Here is a 23,406-nt window from a genome sequence, read left to right as displayed (position 1 = left end):
GCCCGGCCTGGAGGGAGCACAGGGTCTCTCCAGCTCTGCCTGCCGGCACGGGCCTTCCCTTGCCCTGTCTGTCTTCTGAGACGGATCAGGCACAGACAGGCTCTGGGGGAAAAGGCATCTTTTATTGTTCTCAGAAAAAGTCCATGGCCGGCGAGCACCGTGTCCTCAGGGCAGCTGAGTGCCCGAGGCGCACGCACATCATGCAGCCGTCCCTCGCAGGGTGCTCCCTCTGGACGCCACGCTGGCTCAGGGCCCGCTGCCATCTCCGGGGTCCGCCTGGCGCTGCCAGCGGGGAGCTACTCCTCTTCTTGTCCTGCCCTGCAGGTACAGCAGCAGAAAGCTCTGCGCAGAGCCTTGAGCGCCCTCCTGAAGAGGGAGGGCCTTCGCCGTTGAACGGGGCCATGTGGGAGGACAGCCATGCCTGCGTATGAAGAAAAGCTGCAGCTGCGGGGTAGGGCAGGCAACAGGCAAGCTCCCGCCTGCCCCCCGACACCCGGGGCTTCCCCCAGGGAGGGCTGGCTGGGGCACGGCCAGTCCCTGTGCTCGCAGGGCTGCTGGCCTAAGTCCTGAGCCACGGGAGAAGCCGCTGCATCTCCTTGGTTGTGTGCTGCCGGGGCAAGGTGGGGTGTGACAGACTCTGCCGGGGGGTGTTGAGGCAGTGGAGAAGGAACGACCATTGCCCCATTCAGAGTGTGTGCCAGGGTCTGCTGTTCTGCCAGTGGCTGCCGAGCCGGTGCCTGCACCGCAGCCTCAACCTCGGCCAGGACCTCGCTCAGGAGGCACTGGACTGTGTCCTGCAGAGCTGTGTCGTAGGCTGCGGGGCTCTGCGGGGCAGGCGCCTGGCTCTCGGCCTCTGCTGCTGTGGCCCGCTCGCTGAGGACCAGAGAAGATGGTGCCTCCTCTTGTGCGGATGATGGAGCGGGTGCTGCTGGCAGCAGAGACAGCCTGCGGCAGCTGCTGGCAGCTCCTGCTGGCTGAGCAGTGGGTGCGTGCCGGGGTGCCGCTGCATCCTTGGGGAGAGACATCCAGCTTGGCCAACGAGGTCTCTCCGCCCGTGTCAGCCTTTTGTGGGTGCTGGCAGCTCCTGCTGGCTGAGCAGGGGTTGTGTTTGTGGGTGCTGCTGCATCCTTGGGGAGAGGCATCCAGCTTGGCCAACGAGGTTTCTCCTCCCACGTCAGTATGATGGGGGGCAGTGTCCTGCACACCCAGCTCTCCGTTAGCACGAGTAACTGAGGCAAGAGGATGAGTGACTGCAGCCCTTGTTCCTGCTCTCGCACGTCCCAGCTAGAAGAGCTCGTCTGTCTGGGCAGCGCTACCAGCGCCTGGGCAGTGCTCGGCCCTGCAGGCGTCTGCTGACTGACTCCCAGAGCCAGCTGGGTAGAGCGCTGGACCCCCCATGGCCCTCTGGGAAACTCCCAGGAGCCCCACTTAGCGGCTCCCACCATGCCACCCGGGGTGGCCCTCTCCTCGGGGCAGCTCAGTGCTTTCCTAATGCACCAGTGGCCTCTCCTTCTGGCCTCGTCCCTGACCTGCTGCCGCTTGTTCTCTCTCGGCAGCTGCTTTAGGGGCTGGGAGTGGCCCTTCTTCTCACCACCCATGGCTATCTCTGGCATCTCCTGCCACAGACCTGCCATGCGTTTCGCCCAGGAGATTTGCTGCCTCCTTAGGAAGCGTCTGCTCTCCTGAGTGTGCGGGCACGCCGGGGCTCTCTCGCCTTAAATACCCCCACGGTCACGGCACGGGTCCCGCGTCACAATGGTCTCCAGGGAAGATGAGGCCCCCGCATCACAATGCCCTGGCTGTGGCCATGGAAACGGCCGCGCCCGTGGGCCTGCACCTTATCCCAAGGCATTGTTCCCACACAGGGTCCGTGACGTCACAATGGTCTGCAGGGACGATGAGGACCCCTCACACAAAGCACTCGCGGTGGTCATGGAGACAGCCACGCCCGTGGGCCTGCGCCTTGTCCCCAGGCATTGCTCCCATACAGGGCCCCTGGGCCCGGAGATGATTTACATTTGTTAAATTACTATTTTAGATCTATAACCATATTGCTGCTTCTCTCTCATGAGTGAAATCTCATCGCGCAATCCATGACAGGAGCTTGCTAAGAACACACAAGTAAGTTGATGGAGCTGATGGGAGTGACAGAGGAACATGTTTCGTTTGAAACGCTATTTCATGCAGATGAGCCTGTCCACTCAGAAACACACTATTCAGTCACTTGGATTACACTAGCACTTTTATCATGTAGTTTGGGCGATCATGGTTGCTTCTTGTTCTTCACAGATACCTCTCCCAAGATGCTCATGCAGGAGACATGGGCTAGAAAAGCCACTGATTCTCAGAAGCCTCTCTTTTTTGCTTTCTGCCCAAACTGAAATATTTTTCTAGCTTTCAGGAAGGAACGGGATTGTCCAGAACTGCATGAAACTGTGAAACTTTGCTGGGCGAGTGAAGTCGTCAGCTGTTATTTTGTGACTGCAATATTCAGCGAATAGATGGCAGCACTAATTCGACCCTACTCTTCAACCCCTCCAGGGGTGGGGACTCCACCACCTCCCTGGGCAGCCCATTCCAACGCCTACAACCCGTTCTGTATATAAATGCTTCCTAATATCCCCTCTAAACCTTCCTCATGGTAATATCTTACGTCTCAGATGATGTTATGTCAAATAAGTTCTGGTTATTCCAGCATCATTTCTTACTCTGTAGGATGCTGTGGTTTCATTAAGCATGCTGAAACTAAAAAGAAAACAGTATTTTAGAAAAGTACCAAGTGATTTGGGATCTGTGTATTCACTTCTAAAAATTCATGTTACCCCAGTTCTTTTTCACCTAAAGAGCAAGACTTTCAAAAACCTGAGAGACTTGTCACTCTTCAAAATCTGCATTGGAAAACTCTTGTCTTAGGGCTCCTAAGCTACTTCTGAAAATGTGGCAGGACTGAAAAGAATACAAACTGTTTATTCGAGAGCTTGAACTTGTGAGTGGATATAGAGTTGCAATCAAAGACAAAGAGGTTAATGGCATTTGATCTGTGTCCGTGAGTTTGTCGCTTGGCAAAGAGATAATTTCCTGCCTGAGGAGCTGAGGTGGCGTACTCCCCCCAAACCTCTCTTCTCAAAGCAATAGCCACCAAAGGCGGATGTGACGGCTCTACCTGGTTTCAGACAGACTCTAGAATAACACCGCACCACATAAAGGCCATAAAACTCAACAGCTTCAGGGCTAGTTGAGCATGTGCCAATCAAAATATGGCTGGTATGAAAACATGACGGTAAGTCAATCATCTCCCTCCATAAATAGTGGTCAGGCCAGGGCCCGTTGAGCTCTCAGCATGGCAGCGGGCCGCACAACAGGATCTCCCCTTGAGTAGTGACGCATCTCAAGGTTACCCTGGAGGTTGAGAGGGTTCTGATTGCACGAGGTACTCGTTAAGTGAATCGGGAATAAGCATGCTGAAACTTTGACATCTTAGCAAAGTAATGCAAACGATGGGAGGGCACACATACATAATGCTACAGATATCAACTGCCGAGCCAGTCTGGGACTAGGAGAGGATCCAGCCGCACCTAGACTCCTCTCTGAGAAGGAGTCTTCTAAGGGTGTCCTTTCTGAACCTTGTGACTCAACAGGAGGGTCTCCCTGACAGCTTTGTCCGACTCTGTCCTCAATGCGCTAAATATCCAGTGAACCTTGCCGTCAAATCTTGTTTGCTAAACCCCTGTCGCATTTACCATCAAAGTTTGTTACATCGCTGTTTTATGTCAATAAACATATTGCCACTTCTCTCTTACAACTGAATTCCATCATCCCTGACAAAATGGCATAGTTGGCAGGATGACTAGTAGTATCACTGATTACAGACGGAGGCATGGAGTGAATGAGAGGCCCAGCTTCTCAGAAGAATGGGCTCCTGAAAATTGGCATAACTGAGAAGCCGCTGAAGAGCGCCTGAAAGTAACTAGGGCCCACACACAGGATGGAAAAGGTAAAGGAGTTATCTCACAGGGGCCAGCCACCGCTGGAGCCCACTCCGCTGCTACCGAACACTGCCCCCCCCAACAAACCACACACACCAAGCAGTGCCGGGACTGCCCGAGGACAGAGGTTGTCTCCGAAGACGGGCACCGTGGAGCGAGGCCAGTGGATGCCTCGGCTGGTCGGGAGCTGGAGCGCCGGAGGCACGGGCGGAGGCCAAGGTCACGGTCTCTGCCCGGCCTGGAGGGAGCACAGGGTCTCTCCAGCTCTGCCTGCCGGCACGGGCCTTCCCTTGCCCTGTCTGTCTTCTGAGACGGATCAGGCACAGACAGGCTCTGGGGGAAAAGGCATCTTTTATTGTTCTCAGAAAAAGTCCATGGCCGGCGAGCACCGTGTCCTCAGGGCAGCTGAGTGCCCGAGGCGCACGCACATCATGCAGCCGTCCCTCGCAGGGTGCTCCCTCTGGACGCCACGCTGGCTCAGGGCCCGCTGCCATCTCCGGGGTCCGCCTGGCGCTGCCAGCGGGGAGCTACTCCTCTTCTTGTCTTGCCCTGCAGGTACAGCAGCAGAAAGCTCTGCGCAGAGCCTTGAGCGCCCTCCTGAAGAGGGAGGGCCTTCGCCGTTGAACGGGGCCATGTGGGAGGACAGCCATGCCTGCGTATGAAGAAAAGCTGCAGCTGCGGGGTAGGGCAGGCAACAGGCAAGCTCCCGCCTGCCCGCCGACACCCGGAGCTTCCCCCAGGGAGGGCTGGCTGGGGCACGGCCAGTCCCTGTGCTCGCAGGGCTGCTGGCCTAAGTCCTGAGCCACGGGAGAAGCCGCTGCATCTCCTTGGTTGTGTGCTGCCGGGGCAAGGTGGGGTGTGACAGACTCTGCCGGGGGGTGTTGAGGCAGTGGAGAAGGAACGACCATTGCCCCATTCAGAGTGTGTGCCAGGGTCTGCTGTTCTGCCAGTGGCTGCCGAGCCGGTGCCTGCACCGCAGCCTCAACCTCGGCCAGGACCTCGCTCAGGAGGCACTGGACTGTGTCCTGCAGAGCTGTGTCGTAGGCTGCGGGGCTCTGCGGGGCAGGCGCCTGGCTCTCGGCCTCTGCTGCTGTGGCCCGCTCGCTGAGGACCAGAGAAGATGGTGCCTCCTCTTGTGCGGATGATGGAGCGGGTGCTGCTGGCAGCAGAGACAGCCTGCGGCAGCTGCTGGCAGCTCCTGCTGGCTGAGCAGTGGGTGCGTGCCGGGGTGCCGCTGCATCCTTGGGGAGAGACATCCAGCTTGGCCAACGAGGTCTCTCCGCCCGTGTCAGCCTTTTGTGGGTGCTGGCAGCTCCTGCTGGCTGAGCAGGGGTTGTGTTTGTGGGTGCTGCTGCATCCTTGGGGAGAGGCATCCAGCTTGGCCAACGAGGTTTCTCCTCCCACGTCAGTATGATGGGGGGCAGTGTCCTGCACACCCAGCTCTCCGTTAGCACGAGTAACTGAGGCAAGAGGATGAGTGACTGCAGCCCTTGTTCCTGCTCTCGCACGTCCCAGCTAGAAGAGCTGCTCTGTCTGGGCAGCGCTACCAGCGCCTGGGCAGTGCTCGGCCCTGCAGGCGTCTGCTGACTGACTCCCAGAGCCAGCTGGGTAGAGCGCTGGACCCCCCATGGCCCTCTGGGAAACTCCCAGGAGCCCCACTTAGCGGCTCCCACCATGCCACCCGGGGTGGCCCTCTCCTCGGGGCAGCTCAGTGCTTTCCTAATGCACCAGTGGCCTCTCCTTCCGGCCTCGTCCCTGACCTGCTGCCGCTTGTTCTCTCTCGGCAGCTGCTTTAGGGGCTGGGAGTGGCCCTTCTTCTCACCACCCATGGCTATCTCTGGCATCTCCTGCCACAGACCTGCCATGCGTTTCGCCCAGGAGATTTGCTGCCTCCTTAGGAAGCGTCTGCTCTCCTGAGTGTGCGGGCACGCCGGGGCTCTCTCGCCTTAAATACCCCCACGGTCACGGCACGGGTCCCGCGTCACAATGGTCTCCAGGGAAGATGAGGCCCCCGCATCACAATGCCCTGGCTGTGGCCATGGAAACGGCCGCGCCCGTGGGCCTGCACCTTATCCCAAGGCATTGTTCCCACACAGGGTCCGTGACGTCACAATGGTCTGCAGGGACGATGAGGACCCCTCACACAAAGCACTCGCGGTGGTCATGGAGACAGCCACGCCCGTGGGCCTGCGCCTTGTCCCCAGGCATTGCTCCCATACAGGGCCCCTGGGCCCGGAGATGATTTACATTTGTTAAATTACTATTTTAGATCTATAACCATATTGCTGCTTCTCTCTCATGAGTGAAATCTCATCGCGCAATCCATGACAGGAGCTTGCTAAGAACACACAAGTAAGTTGATGGAGCTGATGGGAGTGACAGAGGAACATGTTTCGTTTGAAACGCTATTTCATGCAGATGAGCCTGTCCACTCAGAAACACACTATTCAGTCACTTGGATTACACTAGCACTTTTATCATGTAGTTTGGGCGATCATGGTTGCTTCTTGTTCTTCACAGATACCTCTCCCAAGATGCTCATGCAGGAGACATGGGCTAGAAAAGCCACTGATTCTCAGAAGCCTCTCTTTTTTGCTTTCTGCCCAAACTGAAATATTTTTCTAGCTTTCAGGAAGGAACGGGATTGTCCAGAACTGCATGAAACTGTGAAACTTTGCTGGGCGAGTGAAGTCGTCAGCTGTTATTTTGTGACTGCAATATTCAGCGAATAGATGGCAGCACTAATTCGACCCTACTCTTCAACCCCTCCAGGGGTGGGGACTCCACCACCTCCCTGGGCAGCCCATTCCAACGCCTACAACCCGTTCTGTATATAAATGCTTCCTAATATCCCCTCTAAACCTTCCTCATGGTAATATCTTACGTCTCAGATGATGTTATGTCAAATAAGTTCTGGTTATTCCAGCATCATTTCTTACTCTGTAGGATGCTGTGGTTTCATTAAGCATGCTGAAACTAAAAAGAAAACAGTATTTTAGAAAAGTACCAAGTGATTTGGGATCTGTGTATTCACTTCTAAAAATTCATGTTACCCCAGTTCTTTTTCACCTAAAGAGCAAGACTTTCAAAAACCTGAGAGACTTGTCACTCTTCAAAATCTGCATTGGAAAACTCTTGTCTTAGGGCTCCTAAGCTACTTCTGAAAATGTGGCAGGACTGAAAAGAATACAAACTGTTTATTCGAGAGCTTGAACTTGTGAGTGGATATAGAGTTGCAATCAAAGACAAAGAGGTTAATGGCATTTGATCTGTGTCCGTGAGTTTGTCGCTTGGCAAAGAGATAATTTCCTGCCTGAGGAGCTGAGGTGGCGTACTCCCCCCAAACCTCTCTTCTCAAAGCAATAGCCACCAAAGGCGGATGTGACGGCTCTACCTGGTTTCAGACAGACTCTAGAATAACACCGCACCACATAAAGGCCATAAAACTCAACAGCTTCAGGGCTAGTTGAGCATGTGCCAATCAAAATATGGCTGGTATGAAAACATGACGGTAAGTCAATCATCTCCCTCCATAAATAGTGGTCAGGCCAGGGCCCGTTGAGCTCTCAGCATGGCAGCGGGCCGCACAACAGGATCTCCCCTTGAGTAGTGACGCATCTCAAGGTTACCCTGGAGGTTGAGAGGGTTCTGATTGCACGAGGTACTCGTTAAGTGAATCGGGAATAAGCATGCTGAAACTTTGACATCTTAGCAAAGTAATGCAAACGATGGGAGGGCACACATACATAATGCTACAGATATCAACTGCCGAGCCAGTCTGGGACTAGGAGAGGATCCAGCCGCACCTAGACTCCTCTCTGAGAAGGAGTCTTCTAAGGGTGTCCTTTCTGAACCTTGTGACTCAACAGGAGGGTCTCCCTGACAGCTTTGTCCGACTCTGTCCTCAATGCGCTAAATATCCAGTGAACCTTGCCGTCAAATCTTGTTTGCTAAACCCCTGTCGCATTTACCATCAAAGTTTGTTACATCGCTGTTTTATGTCAATAAACATATTGCCACTTCTCTCTTACAACTGAATTCCATCACTCCATCCCTGACAAAATGGCATAGTTGGCAGGATGACTAGTAGTATCACTGATTACAGACGGAGGCATGGAGTGAATGAGAGGCCCAGCTTCTCAGAAGAATGGGCTCCTGAAAATTGGCATAACTGAGAAGCCGCTGAAGAGCGCCTGAAAGTAACTAGGGCCCACACACAGGATGGAAAAGGTAAAGGAGTTATCTCACAGGGGCCAGCCACCGCTGGAGCCCACTCCGCTGCTACCGAACACTGCCCCCCCCAACAAACCACACACACCAAGCAGTGCCGGGACTGCCCGAGGACAGAGGTTGTCTCCGAAGACGGGCACCGTGGAGCGAGGCCAGTGGATGCCTCGGCTGGTCGGGAGCTGGAGCGCCGGAGGCACGGGCGGAGACCAAGGTCACGGTCTCTGCCCGGCCTGGAGGGAGCACAGGGTCTCTCCAGCTCTGCCTGCCGGCACGGGCCTTCCCTTGCCCTGTCTGTCTTCTGAGACGGATCAGGCACAGACAGGCTCTGGGGGAAAAGGCATCTTTTATTGTTCTCAGAAAAAGTCCATGGCCGGCGAGCACCGTGTCCTCAGGGCAGCTGAGTGCCCGAGGCGCACGCACATCATGCAGCCGTCCCTCGCAGGGTGCTCCCTCTGGACGCCACGCTGGCTCAGGGCCCGCTGCCATCTCCGGGGTCCGCCTGGCGCTGCCAGCGGGGAGCTACTCCTCTTCTTGTCCTGCCCTGCAGGTACAGCAGCAGAAAGCTCTGCGCAGAGCCTTGAGCGCCCTCCTGAAGAGGGAGGGCCTTCGCCGTTGAACGGGGCCATGTGGGAGGACAGCCATGCCTGCGTATGAAGAAAAGCTGCAGCTGCGGGGTAGGGCAGGCAACAGGCAAGCTCCCGCCTGCCCCCCGACACCCGGGGCTTCCCCCAGGGAGGGCTGGCTGGGGCACGGCCAGTCCCTGTGCTCGCAGGGCTGCTGGCCTAAGTCCTGAGCCACGGGAGAAGCCGCTGCATCTCCTTGGTTGTGTGCTGCCGGGGCAAGGTGGGGTGTGACAGACTCTGCCGGGGGGTGTTGAGGCAGTGGAGAAGGAACGACCATTGCCCCATTCAGAGTGTGTGCCAGGGTCTGCTCTTCTGCCAGTGGCTGCCGAGCCGGTGCCTGCACCGCAGCCTCAACCTCGGCCAGGACCTCGCTCAGGAGGCACTGGACTGTGTCCTGCAGAGCTGTGTCGTAGGCTGCGGGGCTCTGCGGGGCAGGCGCCTGGCTCTCGGCCTCTGCTGCTGTGGCCCGCTCGCTGAGGACCAGAGAAGATGGTGCCTCCTCTTGTGCGGATGATGGAGCGGGTGCTGCTGGCAGCAGAGACAGCCTGCGGCAGCTGCTGGCAGCTCCTGCTGGCTGAGCAGTGGGTGCGTGCCGGGGTGCCGCTGCATCCTTGGGGAGAGACATCCAGCTTGGCCAACGAGGTCTCTCCGCCCGTGTCAGCCTTTTGTGGGTGCTGGCAGCTCCTGCTGGCTGAGCAGGGGTTGTGTTTGTGGGTGCTGCTGCATCCTTGGGGAGAGGCATCCAGCTTGGCCAACGAGGTTTCTCCTCCCACGTCAGTATGATGGGGGGCAGTGTCCTGCACACCCAGCTCTCCGTTAGCACGAGTAACTGAGGCAAGAGGATGAGTGACTGCAGCCCTTGTTCCTGCTCTCGCACGTCCCAGCTAGAAGAGCTGCTCTGTCTGGGCAGCGCTACCAGCGCCTGGGCAGTGCTCGGCCCTGCAGGCGTCTGCTGACTGACTCCCAGAGCCAGCTGGGTAGAGCGCTGGACCCCCCATGGCCCTCTGGGAAACTCCCAGGAGCCCCACTTAGCGGCTCCCACCATGCCACCCGGGGTGGCCCTCTCCTCGGGGCAGCTCAGTGCTTTCCTAATGCACCAGTGGCCTCTCCTTCCGGCCTCGTCCCTGACCTGCTGCCGCTTGTTCTCTCTCGGCAGCTGCTTTAGGGGCTGGGAGTGGCCCTTCTTCTCACCACCCATGGCTATCTCTGGCATCTCCTGCCACAGACCTGCCATGCGTTTCGCCCAGGAGATTTGCTGCCTCCTTAGGAAGCGTCTGCTCTCCTGAGTGTGCGGGCACGCCGGGGCTCTCTCGCCTTAAATACCCCCACGGTCACGGCACGGGTCCCGCGTCACAATGGTCTCCAGGGAAGATGAGGCCCCCGCATCACAATGCCCTGGCTGTGGCCATGGAAACGGCCGCGCCCGTGGGCCTGCACCTTATCCCAAGGCATTGTTCCCACACAGGGTCCGTGACGTCACAATGGTCTGCAGGGACGATGAGGACCCCTCACACAAAGCACTCGCGGTGGTCATGGAGACAGCCACGCCCGTGGGCCTGCGCCTTGTCCCCAGGCATTGCTCCCATACAGGGCCCCTGGGCCCGGAGATGATTTACATTTGTTAAATTACTATTTTAGATCTATAACCATATTGCTGCTTCTCTCTCATGAGTGAAATCTCATCGCGCAATCCATGACAGGAGCTTGCTAAGAACACACAAGTAAGTTGATGGAGCTGATGGGAGTGACAGAGGAACATGTTTCGTTTGAAACGCTATTTCATGCAGATGAGCCTGTCCACTCAGAAACACACTATTCAGTCACTTGGATTACACTAGCACTTTTATCATGTAGTTTGGGCGATCATGGTTGCTTCTTGTTCTTCACAGATACCTCTCCCAAGATGCTCATGCAGGAGACATGGGCTAGAAAAGCCACTGATTCTCAGAAGCCTCTCTTTTTTGCTTTCTGCCCAAACTGAAATATTTTTCTAGCTTTCAGGAAGGAACGGGATTGTCCAGAACTGCATGAAACTGTGAAACTTTGCTGGGCGAGTGAAGTCGTCAGCTGTTATTTTGTGACTGCAATATTCAGCGAATAGATGGCAGCACTAATTCGACCCTACTCTTCAACCCCTCCAGGGGTGGGGACTCCACCACCTCCCTGGGCAGCCCATTCCAACGCCTACAACCCGTTCTGTATATAAATGCTTCCTAATATCCCCTCTAAACCTTCCTCATGGTAATATCTTACGTCTCAGATGATGTTATGTCAAATAAGTTCTGGTTATTCCAGCATCATTTCTTACTCTGTAGGATGCTGTGGTTTCATTAAGCATGCTGAAACTAAAAAGAAAACAGTATTTTAGAAAAGTACCAAGTGATTTGGGATCTGTGTATTCACTTCTAAAAATTCATGTTACCCCACTTCTTTTTCACCTAAAGAGCAAGACTTTCAAAAACCTGAGAGACTTGTCACTCTTCAAAATCTGCATTGGAAAACTCTTGTCTTAGGGCTCCTAAGCTACTTCTGAAAATGTGGCAGGACTGAAAAGAATACAAACTGTTTATTCGAGAGCTTGAACTTGTGAGTGGATATAGAGTTGCAATCAAAGACAAAGAGGTTAATGGCATTTGATCTGTGTCCGTGAGTTTGTCGCTTGGCAAAGAGATAATTTCCTGCCTGAGGAGCTGAGGTGGCGTACTCCCCCCAAACCTCTCTTCTCAAAGCAATAGCCACCAAAGGCGGATGTGACGGCTCTACCTGGTTTCAGACAGACTCTAGAATAACACCGCACCACATAAAGGCCATAAAACTCAACAGCTTCAGGGCTAGTTGAGCATGTGCCAATCAAAATATGGCTGGTATGAAAACATGACGGTAAGTCAATCATCTCCCTCCATAAATAGTGGTCAGGCCAGGGCCCGTTGAGCTCTCAGCATGGCAGCGGGCCGCACAACAGGATCTCCCCTTGAGTAGTGACGCATCTCAAGGTTACCCTGGAGGTTGAGAGGGTTCTGATTGCACGAGGTACTCGTTAAGTGAATCGGGAATAAGCATGCTGAAACTTTGACATCTTAGCAAAGTAATGCAAACGATGGGAGGGCACACATACATAATGCTACAGATATCAACTGCCGAGCCAGTCTGGGACTAGGAGAGGATCCAGCCGCACCTAGACTCCTCTCTGAGAAGGAGTCTTCTAAGGGTGTCCTTTCTGAACCTTGTGACTCAACAGGAGGGTCTCCCTGACAGCTTTGTCCGACTCTGTCCTCAATGCGCTAAATATCCAGTGAACCTTGCCGTCAAATCTTGTTTGCTAAACCCCTGTCGCATTTACCATCAAAGTTTGTTACATCGCTGTTTTATGTCAATAAACATATTGCCACTTCTCTCTTACAACTGAATTCCATCACTCCATCCCTGACAAAATGGCATAGTTGGCAGGATGACTAGTAGTATCACTGATTACAGACGGAGGCATGGAGTGAATGAGAGGCCCAGCTTCTCAGAAGAATGGGCTCCTGAAAATTGGCATAACTGAGAAGCCGCTGAAGAGCGCCTGAAAGTAACTAGGGCCCACACACAGGATGGAAAAGATAAAGGAGTTATCTCACAGGGGCCAGCCACCGCTGGAGCCCACTCCGCTGCTACCGAACACTGCCCCCCCCAACAAACCACGCACACCAAGCAGTGCCGGGACTGCCCGAGGACAGAGGTTGTCTCCGAAGACGGGCACCGTGGAGCGAGGCCAGTGGATGCCTCGGCTGGTCGGGAGCTGGAGCGCCGGAGGCACGGGCGGAGACCAAGGTCACGGTCTCTGCCCGGCCTGGAGGGAGCACAGGGTCTCTCCAGCTCTGCCTGCCGGCACGGGCCTTCCCTTGCCCTGTCTGTCTTCTGAGACGGATCAGGCACAGACAGGCTCTGGGGGAAAAGGCATCTTTTATTGTTCTCAGAAAAAGTCCATGGCCGGCGAGCACCGTGTCCTCAGGGCAGCTGAGTGCCCGAGGCGCACGCACATCATGCAGCCGTCCCTCGCAGGGTGCTCCCTCTGGACGCCACGCTGGCTCAGGGCCCGCTGCCATCTCCGGGGTCCGCCTGGCGCTGCCAGCGGGGAGCTACTCCTCTTCTTGTCCTGCCCTGCAGGTACAGCAGCAGAAAGCTCTGCGCAGAGCCTTGAGCGCCCTCCTGAAGAGGGAGGGCCTTCGCCGTTGAACGGGGCCATGTGGGAGGACAGCCATGCCTGCGTATGAAGAAAAGCTGCAGCTGCGGGGTAGGGCAGGCAACAGGCAAGCTCCCGCCTGCCCCCCGACACCCGGGGCTTCCCCCAGGGAGGGCTGGCTGGGGCACGGCCAGTCCCTGTGCTCGCAGGGCTGCTGGCCTAAGTCCTGAGCCACGGGAGAAGCCGCTGCATCTCCTTGGTTGTGTGCTGCCGGGGCAAGGTGGGGTGTGACAGACTCTGCCGGGGGGTGTTGAGGCAGTGGAGAAGGAACGACCATTGCCCCATTCAGAGTGTGTGCCAGGGTCTGCTGTTCTGCCAGTGGCTGCCGAGCCGGTGCCTGCACCGCAGCCTCAACCTCGGCCAGGACCTCGCTCAGGAGGCACTGGACTGTGTCCTGCAGAGCTGTGTCGTAGGCTGCGGGGCTCTGCGGGGCAGGCGCCTGGCTCTCGGCCTCTGCTGCTGTGGCCCGCTCGCTGAGGACCAGAGAAGATGGTGCCTCCTCTTGTGCGGATGATGGAGCGGGTGCTGCTGGCAGCAGAGACAGCCTGCGGCAGCTGCTGGCAGCTCCTGCTGGCTGAGCAGTGGGTGCGTGCCGGGGTGCCGCTGCATCCTTGGGGAGAGACATCCAGCTTGGCCAACGAGGTCTCTCCGCCCGTGTCAGCCTTTTGTGGGTGCTGGCAGCTCCTGCTGGCTGAGCAGGGGTTGTGTTTGTGGGTGCTGCTGCATCCTTGGGGAGAGGCATCCAGCTTGGCCAACGAGGTTTCTCCTCCCACGTCAGTATGATGGGGGGCAGTGTCCTGCACACCCAGCTCTCCGTTAGCACGAGTAACTGAGGCAAGAGGATGAGTGACTGCAGCCCTTGTTCCTGCTCTCGCACGTCCCAGCTAGAAGAGCTCGTCTGTCTGGGCAGCGCTACCAGCGCCTGGGCAGTGCTCGGCCCTGCAGGCGTCTGCTGACTGACTCCCAGAGCCAGCTGGGTAGAGCGCTGGACCCCCCATGGCCCTCTGGGAAACTCCCAGGAGCCCCACTTAGCGGCTCCCACCATGCCACCCGGGGTGGCCCTCTCCTCGGGGCAGCTCAGTGCTTTCCTAATGCACCAGTGGCCTCTCCTTCCGGCCTCGTCCCTGACCTGCTGCCGCTTGTTCTCTCTCGGCAGCTGCTTTAGGGGCTGGGAGTGGCCCTTCTTCTCACCACCCATGGCTATCTCTGGCATCTCCTGCCACAGACCTGCCATGCGTTTCGCCCAGGAGATTTGCTGCCTCCTTAGGAAGCGTCTGCTCTCCTGAGTGTGCGGGCACGCCGGGGCTCTCTCGCCTTAAATACCCCCACGGTCACGGCACGGGTCCCGCGTCACAATGGTCTCCAGGGAAGATGAGGCTCCCGCATCACAATGCCCTGGCTGTGGCCATGGAAACGGCCGCGCCCGTGGGCCTGCACCTTATCCCAAGGCATTGTTCCCACACAGGGTCCGTGACGTCACAATGGTCTGCAGGGACGATGAGGACCCCTCACACAAAGCACTCGCGGTGGTCATGGAGACAGCCACGCCCGTGGGCCTGCGCCTTGTCCCCAGGCGTTGCTCCCATACAGGGTCCCTGGGCCCGGAGATGATTTACATTTGTTAAATTACTATTTTAGATCTATAACCATATTGCTGCTTCTCTCTCATGAGTGAAATCGCATCGCGCAATCCATGACAGGAGCTTGCTAAGAACACACAAGTAAGTTGATGGAGCTGATGGGAGTGACAGAGGAACATGTTTCGTTTGAAACGCTATTTCATGCAGATGAGCCTGTCCACTCAGAAACACACTATTCAGTCATTGGATTACACTAGCACTTTTATCATGTAGTTTGGGCGATCATGGTTGCTTCTTGTTCTTCACAGATACCTCTCCCAAGATGCTCATGCAGGAGACATGGGCTAGAAAAGCCACTGATTCTCAGAAGCCTCTCTTTTTTGCTTTCTGCCCAAACTGAAATATTTTTCTAGCTTTCAGGAAGGAACGGGATTGTCCAGAACTGCATGAAACTGTGAAACTTTGCTGGGCGAGTGAAGTCGTCAGCTGTTATTTTGTGACTGCAATATTCAGCGAATAGATGGCAGCACTAATTCGACCCTACTCTTCAACCCCTCCAGGGGTGGGGACTCCACCACCTCCCTGGGCAGCCCATTCCAACGCCTACAACCCGTTCTGTATATAAATGCTTCCTAATATCCCCTCTAAACCTTCCTCATGGTAATATCTTACGTCTCAGATGATGTTATGTCAAATAAGTTCTGGTTATTCCAGCATCATTTCTTACTCTGTAGGATGCTGTGGTTTCATTAAGCATGCTGAAACTAAAAAGAAAACAGTATTTTAGAAAAGTACCAAGTGATTTGGGATCTGTGTATTCACTTCTAAAAATTCATGTTACCCCAGTTCTTTTTCACCTAAAGAGCAAGACTTTCAAAAACCTGAGAGACTTGTCACTCTTCAAAATCTGCATTGGAAAACTCTTGTCTTAGGGCTCCTAAGCTACTTCTGAAAATGTGGCAGGACTGAAAAGAATACAAACTGTTTATTCGAGAGCTTGAACTTGTGAGTGGATATAGAGTTGCAATCAAAGACAAAGAGGTTAATGGCATTTGATCTGTGTCCGTGAGTTTGTCGCTTGGCAAAGAGATAATTTCCTGCCTGAGGAGCTGAGGTGGCGTACTCCCCCCAAACCTCTCTTCTCAAAGCAATAGCCACCAAAGGCGGATGTGACGGCTCTACCTGGTTTCAGACAGACTCTAGAATAACACCGCACCACATAAAGGCCATAAAACTCAACAGCTTCAGGGCTAGTTGAGCATGTGCCAATCAAAATATGGCTGGTATGAAAACATGACGGTAAGTCAATCATCTCCCTCCATAAATAGTGGTCAGGCCAGGGCCCGTTGAGCTCTCAGCATGGCAGCGGGCCGCACAACAGGATCTCCCCTTGAGTAGTGACGCATCTCAAGGTTACCCTGGAGGTTGAGAGGGTTCTGATTGCACGAGGTACTCGTTAAGTGAATCGGGAATAAGCATGCTGAAACTTTGACATCTTAGCAAAGTAATGCAAACGATGGGAGGGCACACATACATAATGCTACAGATATCAACTGCCGAGCCAGTCTGGGACTAGGAGAGGATCCAGCCGCACCTAGACTCCTCTCTGAGAAGGAGTCTTCTAAGGGTGTCCTTTCTGAACCTTGTGACTCAACAGGAGGGTCTCCCTGACAGCTTTGTCCGACTCTGTCCTCAATGCGCTAAATATCCAGTGAACCTTGCCGTCAAATCTTGTTTGCTAAACCCCTGTCGCATTTACCATCAAAGTTTGTTACATCGCTGTTTTATGTCAATAAACATATTGCCACTTCTCTCTTACAACTGAATTCCATCACTCCATCCCTGACAAAATGGCATAGTTGGCAGGATGACTAGTAGTATCACTGATTACAGACGGAGGCATGGAGTGAATGAGAGGCCCAGCTTCTCAGAAGAATGGGCTCCTGAAAATTGGCATAACTGAGAAGCCGCTGAAGAGCGCCTGAAAGTAACTAGGGCCCACACACAGGATGGAAAAGATAAAGGAGTTATCTCACAGGGGCCAGCCACCGCTGGAGCCCACTCCGCTGCTACCGAACACTGCCCCCCCCAACAAACCACGCACACCAAGCAGTGCCGGGACTGCCCGAGGACAGAGGTTGTCTCCGAAGACGGGCACCGTGGAGCGAGGCCAGTGGATGCCTCGGCTGGTCGGGAGCTGGAGCGCCGGAGGCACGGGCGGAGACCAAGGTCACGGTCTCTGCCCGGCCTGGAGGGAGCACAGGGTCTCTCCAGCTCTGCCTGCCGGCACGGGCCTTCCCTTGCCCTGTCTGTCTTCTGAGACGGATCAGGCACAGACAGGCTCTGGGGGAAAAGGCATCTTTTATTGTTCTCAGAAAAAGTCCATGGCCGGCGAGCACCGTGTCCTCAGGGCAGCTGAGTGCCCGAGGCGCACGCACATCATGCAGCCGTCCCTCGCAGGGTGCTCCCTCTGGACGCCACGCTGGCTCAGGGCCCGCTGCCATCTCCGGGGTCCGCCTGGCGCTGCCAGCGGGGAGCTACTCCTCTTCTTGTCCTGCCCTGCAGGTACAGCAGCAGAAAGCTCTGCGCAGAGCCTTGAGCGCCCTCCTGAAGAGGGAGGGCCTTCGCCGTTGAACGGGGCCATGTGGGAGGACAGCCATGCCTGCGTATGAAGAAAAGCTGCAGCTGCGGGGTAGGGCAGGCAACAGGCAAGCTCCCGCCTGCCCCCCGACACCCGGGGCTTCCCCCAGGGAGGGCTGGCTGGGGCACGGCCAGTCCCTGTGCTCGCAGGGCTGCTGGCCTAAGTCCTGAGCCACGGGAGAAGCCGCTGCATCTCCTTGGTTGTGTGCTGCCGGGGCAAGGTGGGGTGTGACAGACTCTGCCGGGGGGTGTTGAGGCAGTGGAGAAGGAACGACCATTGCCCCATTCAGAGTGTGTGCCAGGGTCTGCTGTTCTGCCAGTGGCTGCCGAGCCGGTGCCTGCACCGCAGCCTCAACCTCGGCCAGGACCTCGCTCAGGAGGCACTGGACTGTGTCCTGCAGAGCTGTGTCGTAGGCTGCGGGGCTCTGCGGGGCAGGCGCCTGGCTCTCGGCCTCTGCTGCTGTGGCCCGCTCGCTGAGGACCAGAGAAGATGGTGCCTCCTCTTGTGCGGATGATGGAGCGGGTGCTGCTGGCAGCAGAGACAGCCTGCGGCAGCTGCTGGCAGCTCCTGCTGGCTGAGCAGTGGGTGCGTGCCGGGGTGCCGCTGCATCCTTGGGGAGAGACATCCAGCTTGGCCAACGAGGTCTCTCCGCCCGTGTCAGCCTTTTGTGGGTGCTGGCAGCTCCTGCTGGCTGAGCAGGGGTTGTGTTTGTGGGTGCTGCTGCATCCTTGGGGAGAGGCATCCAGCTTGGCCAACGAGGTTTCTCCTCCCACGTCAGTATGATGGGGGGCAGTGTCCTGCACACCCAGCTCTCCGTTAGCACGAGTAACTGAGGCAAGAGGATGAGTGACTGCAGCCCTTGTTCCTGCTCTCGCACGTCCCAGCTAGAAGAGCTGCTCTGTCTGGGCAGCGCTACCAGCGCCTGGGCAGTGCTCGGCCCTGCAGGCGTCTGCTGACTGACTCCCAGAGCCAGCTGGGTAGAGCGCTGGACCCCCCATGGCCCTCTGGGAAACTCCCAGGAGCCCCACTTAGCGGCTCCCACCATGCCACCCGGGGTGGCCCTCTCCTCGGGGCAGCTCAGTGCTTTCCTAATGCACCAGTGGCCTCTCCTTCCGGCCTCGTCCCTGACCTGCTGCCGCTTGTTCTCTCTCGGCAGCTGCTTTAGGGGCTGGGAGTGGCCCTTCTTCTCACCACCCATGGCTATCTCTGGCATCTCCTGCCACAGACCTGCCATGCGTTTCGCCCAGGAGATTTGCTGCCTCCTTAGGAAGCGTCTGCTCTCCTGAGTGTGCGGGCACGCCGGGGCTCTCTCGCCTTAAATACCCCCACGGTCACGGCACGGGTCCCGCGTCACAATGGTCTCCAGGGAAGATGAGGCTCCCGCATCACAATGCCCTGGCTGTGGCCATGGAAACGGCCGCGCCCGTGGGCCTGCACCTTATCCCAAGGCATTGTTCCCACACAGGGTCCGTGACGTCACAATGGTCTGCAGGGACGATGAGGACCCCTCACACAAAGCACTCGCGGTGGTCATGGAGACAGCCACGCCCGTGGGCCTGCGCCTTGTCCCCAGGCATTGCTCCCATACAGGGCCCCTGGGCCCGGAGATGATTTACATTTGTTAAATTACTATTTTAGATCTATAACCATATTGCTGCTTCTCTCTCATGAGTGAAATCTCATCGCGCAATCCATGACAGGAGCTTGCTAAGAACACACAAGTAAGTTGATGGAGCTGATGGGAGTGACAGAGGAACATGTTTCGTTTGAAACGCTATTTCATGCAGATGAGCCTGTCCACTCAGAAACACACTATTCAGTCACTTGGATTACACTAGCACTTTTATCATGTAGTTTGGGCGATCATGGTTGCTTCTTGTTCTTCACAGATACCTCTCCCAAGATGCTCATGCAGGAGACATGGGCTAGAAAAGCCACTGATTCTCAGAAGCCTCTCTTTTTTGCTTTCTGCCCAAACTGAAATATTTTTCTAGCTTTCAGGAAGGAACGGGATTGTCCAGAACTGCATGAAACTGTGAAACTTTGCTGGGCGAGTGAAGTCGTCAGCTGTTATTTTGTGACTGCAATATTCAGCGAATAGATGGCAGCACTAATTCGACCCTACTCTTCAACCCCTCCAGGGGTGGGGACTCCACCACCTCCCTGGGCAGCCCATTCCAACGCCTACAACCCGTTCTGTATATAAATGCTTCCTAATATCCCCTCTAAACCTTCCTCATGGTAATATCTTACGTCTCAGATGATGTTATGTCAAATAAGTTCTGGTTATTCCAGCATCATTTCTTACTCTGTAGGATGCTGTGGTTTCATTAAGCATGCTGAAACTAAAAAGAAAACAGTATTTTAGAAAAGTACCAAGTGATTTGGGATCTGTGTATTCACTTCTAAAAATTCATGTTACCCCACTTCTTTTTCACCTAAAGAGCAAGACTTTCAAAAACCTGAGAGACTTGTCACTCTTCAAAATCTGCATTGGAAAACTCTTGTCTTAGGGCTCCTAAGCTACTTCTGAAAATGTGGCAGGACTGAAAAGAATACAAACTGTTTATTCGAGAGCTTGAACTTGTGAGTGGATATAGAGTTGCAATCAAAGACAAAGAGGTTAATGGCATTTGATCTGTGTCCGTGAGTTTGTCGCTTGGCAAAGAGATAATTTCCTGCCTGAGGAGCTGAGGTGGCGTACTCCCCCCAAACCTCTCTTCTCAAAGCAATAGCCACCAAAGGCGGATGTGACGGCTCTACCTGGTTTCAGACAGACTCTAGAATAACACCGCACCACATAAAGGCCATAAAACTCAACAGCTTCAGGGCTAGTTGAGCATGTGCCAATCAAAATATGGCTGGTATGAAAACATGACGGTAAGTCAATCATCTCCCTCCATAAATAGTGGTCAGGCCAGGGCCCGTTGAGCTCTCAGCATGGCAGCGGGCCGCACAACAGGATCTCCCCTTGAGTAGTGACGCATCTCAAGGTTACCCTGGAGGTTGAGAGGGTTCTGATTGCACGAGGTACTCGTTAAGTGAATCGGGAATAAGCATGCTGAAACTTTGACATCTTAGCAAAGTAATGCAAACGATGGGAGGGCACACATACATAATGCTACAGATATCAACTGCCGAGCCAGTCTGGGACTAGGAGAGGATCCAGCCGCACCTAGACTCCTCTCTGAGAAGGAGTCTTCTAAGGGTGTCCTTTCTGAACCTTGTGACTCAACAGGAGGGTCTCCCTGACAGCTTTGTCCGACTCTGTCCTCAATGCGCTAAATATCCAGTGAACCTTGCCGTCAAATCTTGTTTGCTAAACCCCTGTCGCATTTACCATCAAAGTTTGTTACATCGCTGTTTTATGTCAATAAACATATTGCCACTTCTCTCTTACAACTGAATTCCATCACTCCATCCCTGACAAAATGGCATAGTTGGCAGGATGACTAGTAGTATCACTGATTACAGACGGAGGCATGGAGTGAATGAGAGGCCCAGCTTCTCAGAAGAATGGGCTCCTGAAAATTGGCATAACTGAGAAGCCGCTGAAGAGCGCCTGAAAGTAACTAGGGCCCACACACAGGATGGAAAAGATAAAGGAGTTATCTCACAGGGGCCAGCCACCGCTGGAGCCCACTCCGCTGCTACCGAACACTGCCCCCCCCAACAAACCACACACACCAAGCAGTGCCGGGACTGCCCGAGGACAGAGGTTGTCTCCGAAGACGGGCACCGTGGAGCGAGGCCAGTGGATGCCTCGGCTGGTCGGGAGCTGGAGCGCCGGAGGCACGGGCGGAGACCAAGGTCACGGTCTCTGCCCGGCCTGGAGGGAGCACAGGGTCTCTCCAGCTCTGCCTGCCGGCACGGGCCTTCCCTTGCCCTGTCTGTCTTCTGAGACGGATCAGGCACAGACAGGCTCTGGGGGAAAAGGCATCTTTTATTGTTCTCAGAAAAAGTCCATGGCCGGCGAGCACCGTGTCCTCAGGGCAGCTGAGTGCCCGAGGCGCACGCACATCATGCAGCCGTCCCTCGCAGGGTGCTCCCTCTGGACGCCACGCTGGCTCAGGGCCCGCTGCCATCTCCGGGGTCCGCCTGGCGCTGCCAGCGGGGAGCTACTCCTCTTCTTGTCCTGCCCTGCAGGTACAGCAGCAGAAAGCTCTGCGCAGAGCCTTGAGCGCCCTCCTGAAGAGGGAGGGCCTTCGCCGTTGAACGGGGCCATGTGGGAGGACAGCCATGCCTGCGTATGAAGAAAAGCTGCAGCTGCGGGGTAGGGCAGGCAACAGGCAAGCTCCCGCCTGCCCCCCGACACCCGGGGCTTCCCCCAGGGAGGGCTGGCTGGGGCACGGCCAGTCCCTGTGCTCGCAGGGCTGCTGGCCTAAGTCCTGAGCCACGGGAGAAGCCGCTGCATCTCCTTGGTTGTGTGCTGCCGGGGCAAGGTGGGGTGTGACAGACTCTGCCGGGGGGTGTTGAGGCAGTGGAGAAGGAACGACCATTGCCCCATTCAGAGTGTGTGCCAGGGTCTGCTGTTCTGCCAGTGGCTGCCGAGCCGGTGCCTGCACCGCAGCCTCAACCTCGGCCAGGACCTCGCTCAGGAGGCACTGGACTGTGTCCTGCAGAGCTGTGTCGTAGGCTGCGGGGCTCTGCGGGGCAGGCGCCTGGCTCTCGGCCTCTGCTGCTGTGGCCCGCTCGCTGAGGACCAGAGAAGATGGTGCCTCCTCTTGTGCGGATGATGGAGCGGGTGCTGCTGGCAGCAGAGACAGCCTGCGGCAGCTGCTGGCAGCTCCTGCTGGCTGAGCAGTGGGTGCGTGCCGGGGTGCCGCTGCATCCTTGGGGAGAGACATCCAGCTTGGCCAACGAGGTTTCTCCTCCCACGTCAGTCTGATGGGGGGCAGTGTCCTGCACACCCAGCTCTCCGTTAGCACGAGTAACTGAGGCAAGAGGATGAGTGACTGCAGCCCTTGTTCCTGCTCTCGCACGTCCCAGCTAGAAGAGCTGCTCTTTCTGGGCAGCGCTACCAGCGCCTGGGCAGTGCTCGGCCCTGCAGGCGTCTGCTGACTGACTCCCAGAGCCAGCTGGGTAGAGCGCTGGACCCCCCATGGCCCTCTGGGAAACTCCCAGGAGCCCCACTTAGCGGCTCCCACCATGCCACCCGGGGTGGCCCTCTCCTCGGGGCAGCTCAGTGCTTTCCTAATGCACCAGTGGCCTCTCCTTCCGGCCTCGTCCCTGACCTGCTGCCGCTTGTTCTCTCTCGGCAGCTGCTTTAGGGGCTGGGAGTGGCCCTTCTTCTCACCACCCATGGCTATCTCTGGCATCTCCTGCCACAGACCTGCCATGCGTTTCGCCCAGGAGATTTGCTGCCTCCTTAGGAAGCGTCTGCTCTCCTGAGTGTGCGGGCACGCCGGGGCTCTCTCGCCTTAAATACCCCCACGGTCACGGCACGGGTCCCGCGTCACAATGGTCTCCAGGGAAGATGAGGCCCCCGCATCACAATGCCCTGGCTGTGGCCATGGAAACGGCCGCGCCCGTGGGCCTGCACCTTATCCCAAGGCATTGTTCCCACACAGGGTCCGTGACGTCACAATGGTCTGCAGGGACGATGAGGACCCCTCACACAAAGCACTCGCGGTGGTCATGGAGACAGCCACGCCCGTGGGCCTGCGCCTTGTCCCCAGGCATTGCTCCCATACAGGGCCCCTGGGCCCGGAGATGATTTACATTTGTTAAATTACTATTTTAGATCTATAACCATATTGCTGCTTCTCTCTCATGAGTGAAATCTCATCGCGCAATCCATGACAGGAGCTTGCTAAGAACACACAAGTAAGTTGATGGAGCTGATGGGAGTGACAGAGGAACATGTTTCGTTTGAAACGCTATTTCATGCAGATGAGCCTGTCCACTCAGAAACACACTATTCAGTCACTTGGATTACACTAGCACTTTTATCATGTAGTTTGGGCGATCATGGTTGCTTCTTGTTCTTCACAGATACCTCTCCCAAGATGCTCATGCAGGAGACATGGGCTAGAAAAGCCACTGATTCTCAGAAGCCTCTCTTTTTTGCTTTCTGCCCAAACTGAAATATTTTTCTAGCTTTCAGGAAGGAACGGGATTGTCC

The sequence above is a fragment of the Athene noctua genome, chromosome 1 (genome assembly GCF_965140245.1).
Source record: "Athene noctua chromosome 1, bAthNoc1.hap1.1, whole genome shotgun sequence".
NCBI classification, from domain to species: domain Eukaryota; kingdom Metazoa; phylum Chordata; class Aves; order Strigiformes; family Strigidae; genus Athene; species Athene noctua.
This window is presented reverse-complemented; position numbering follows the sequence as displayed.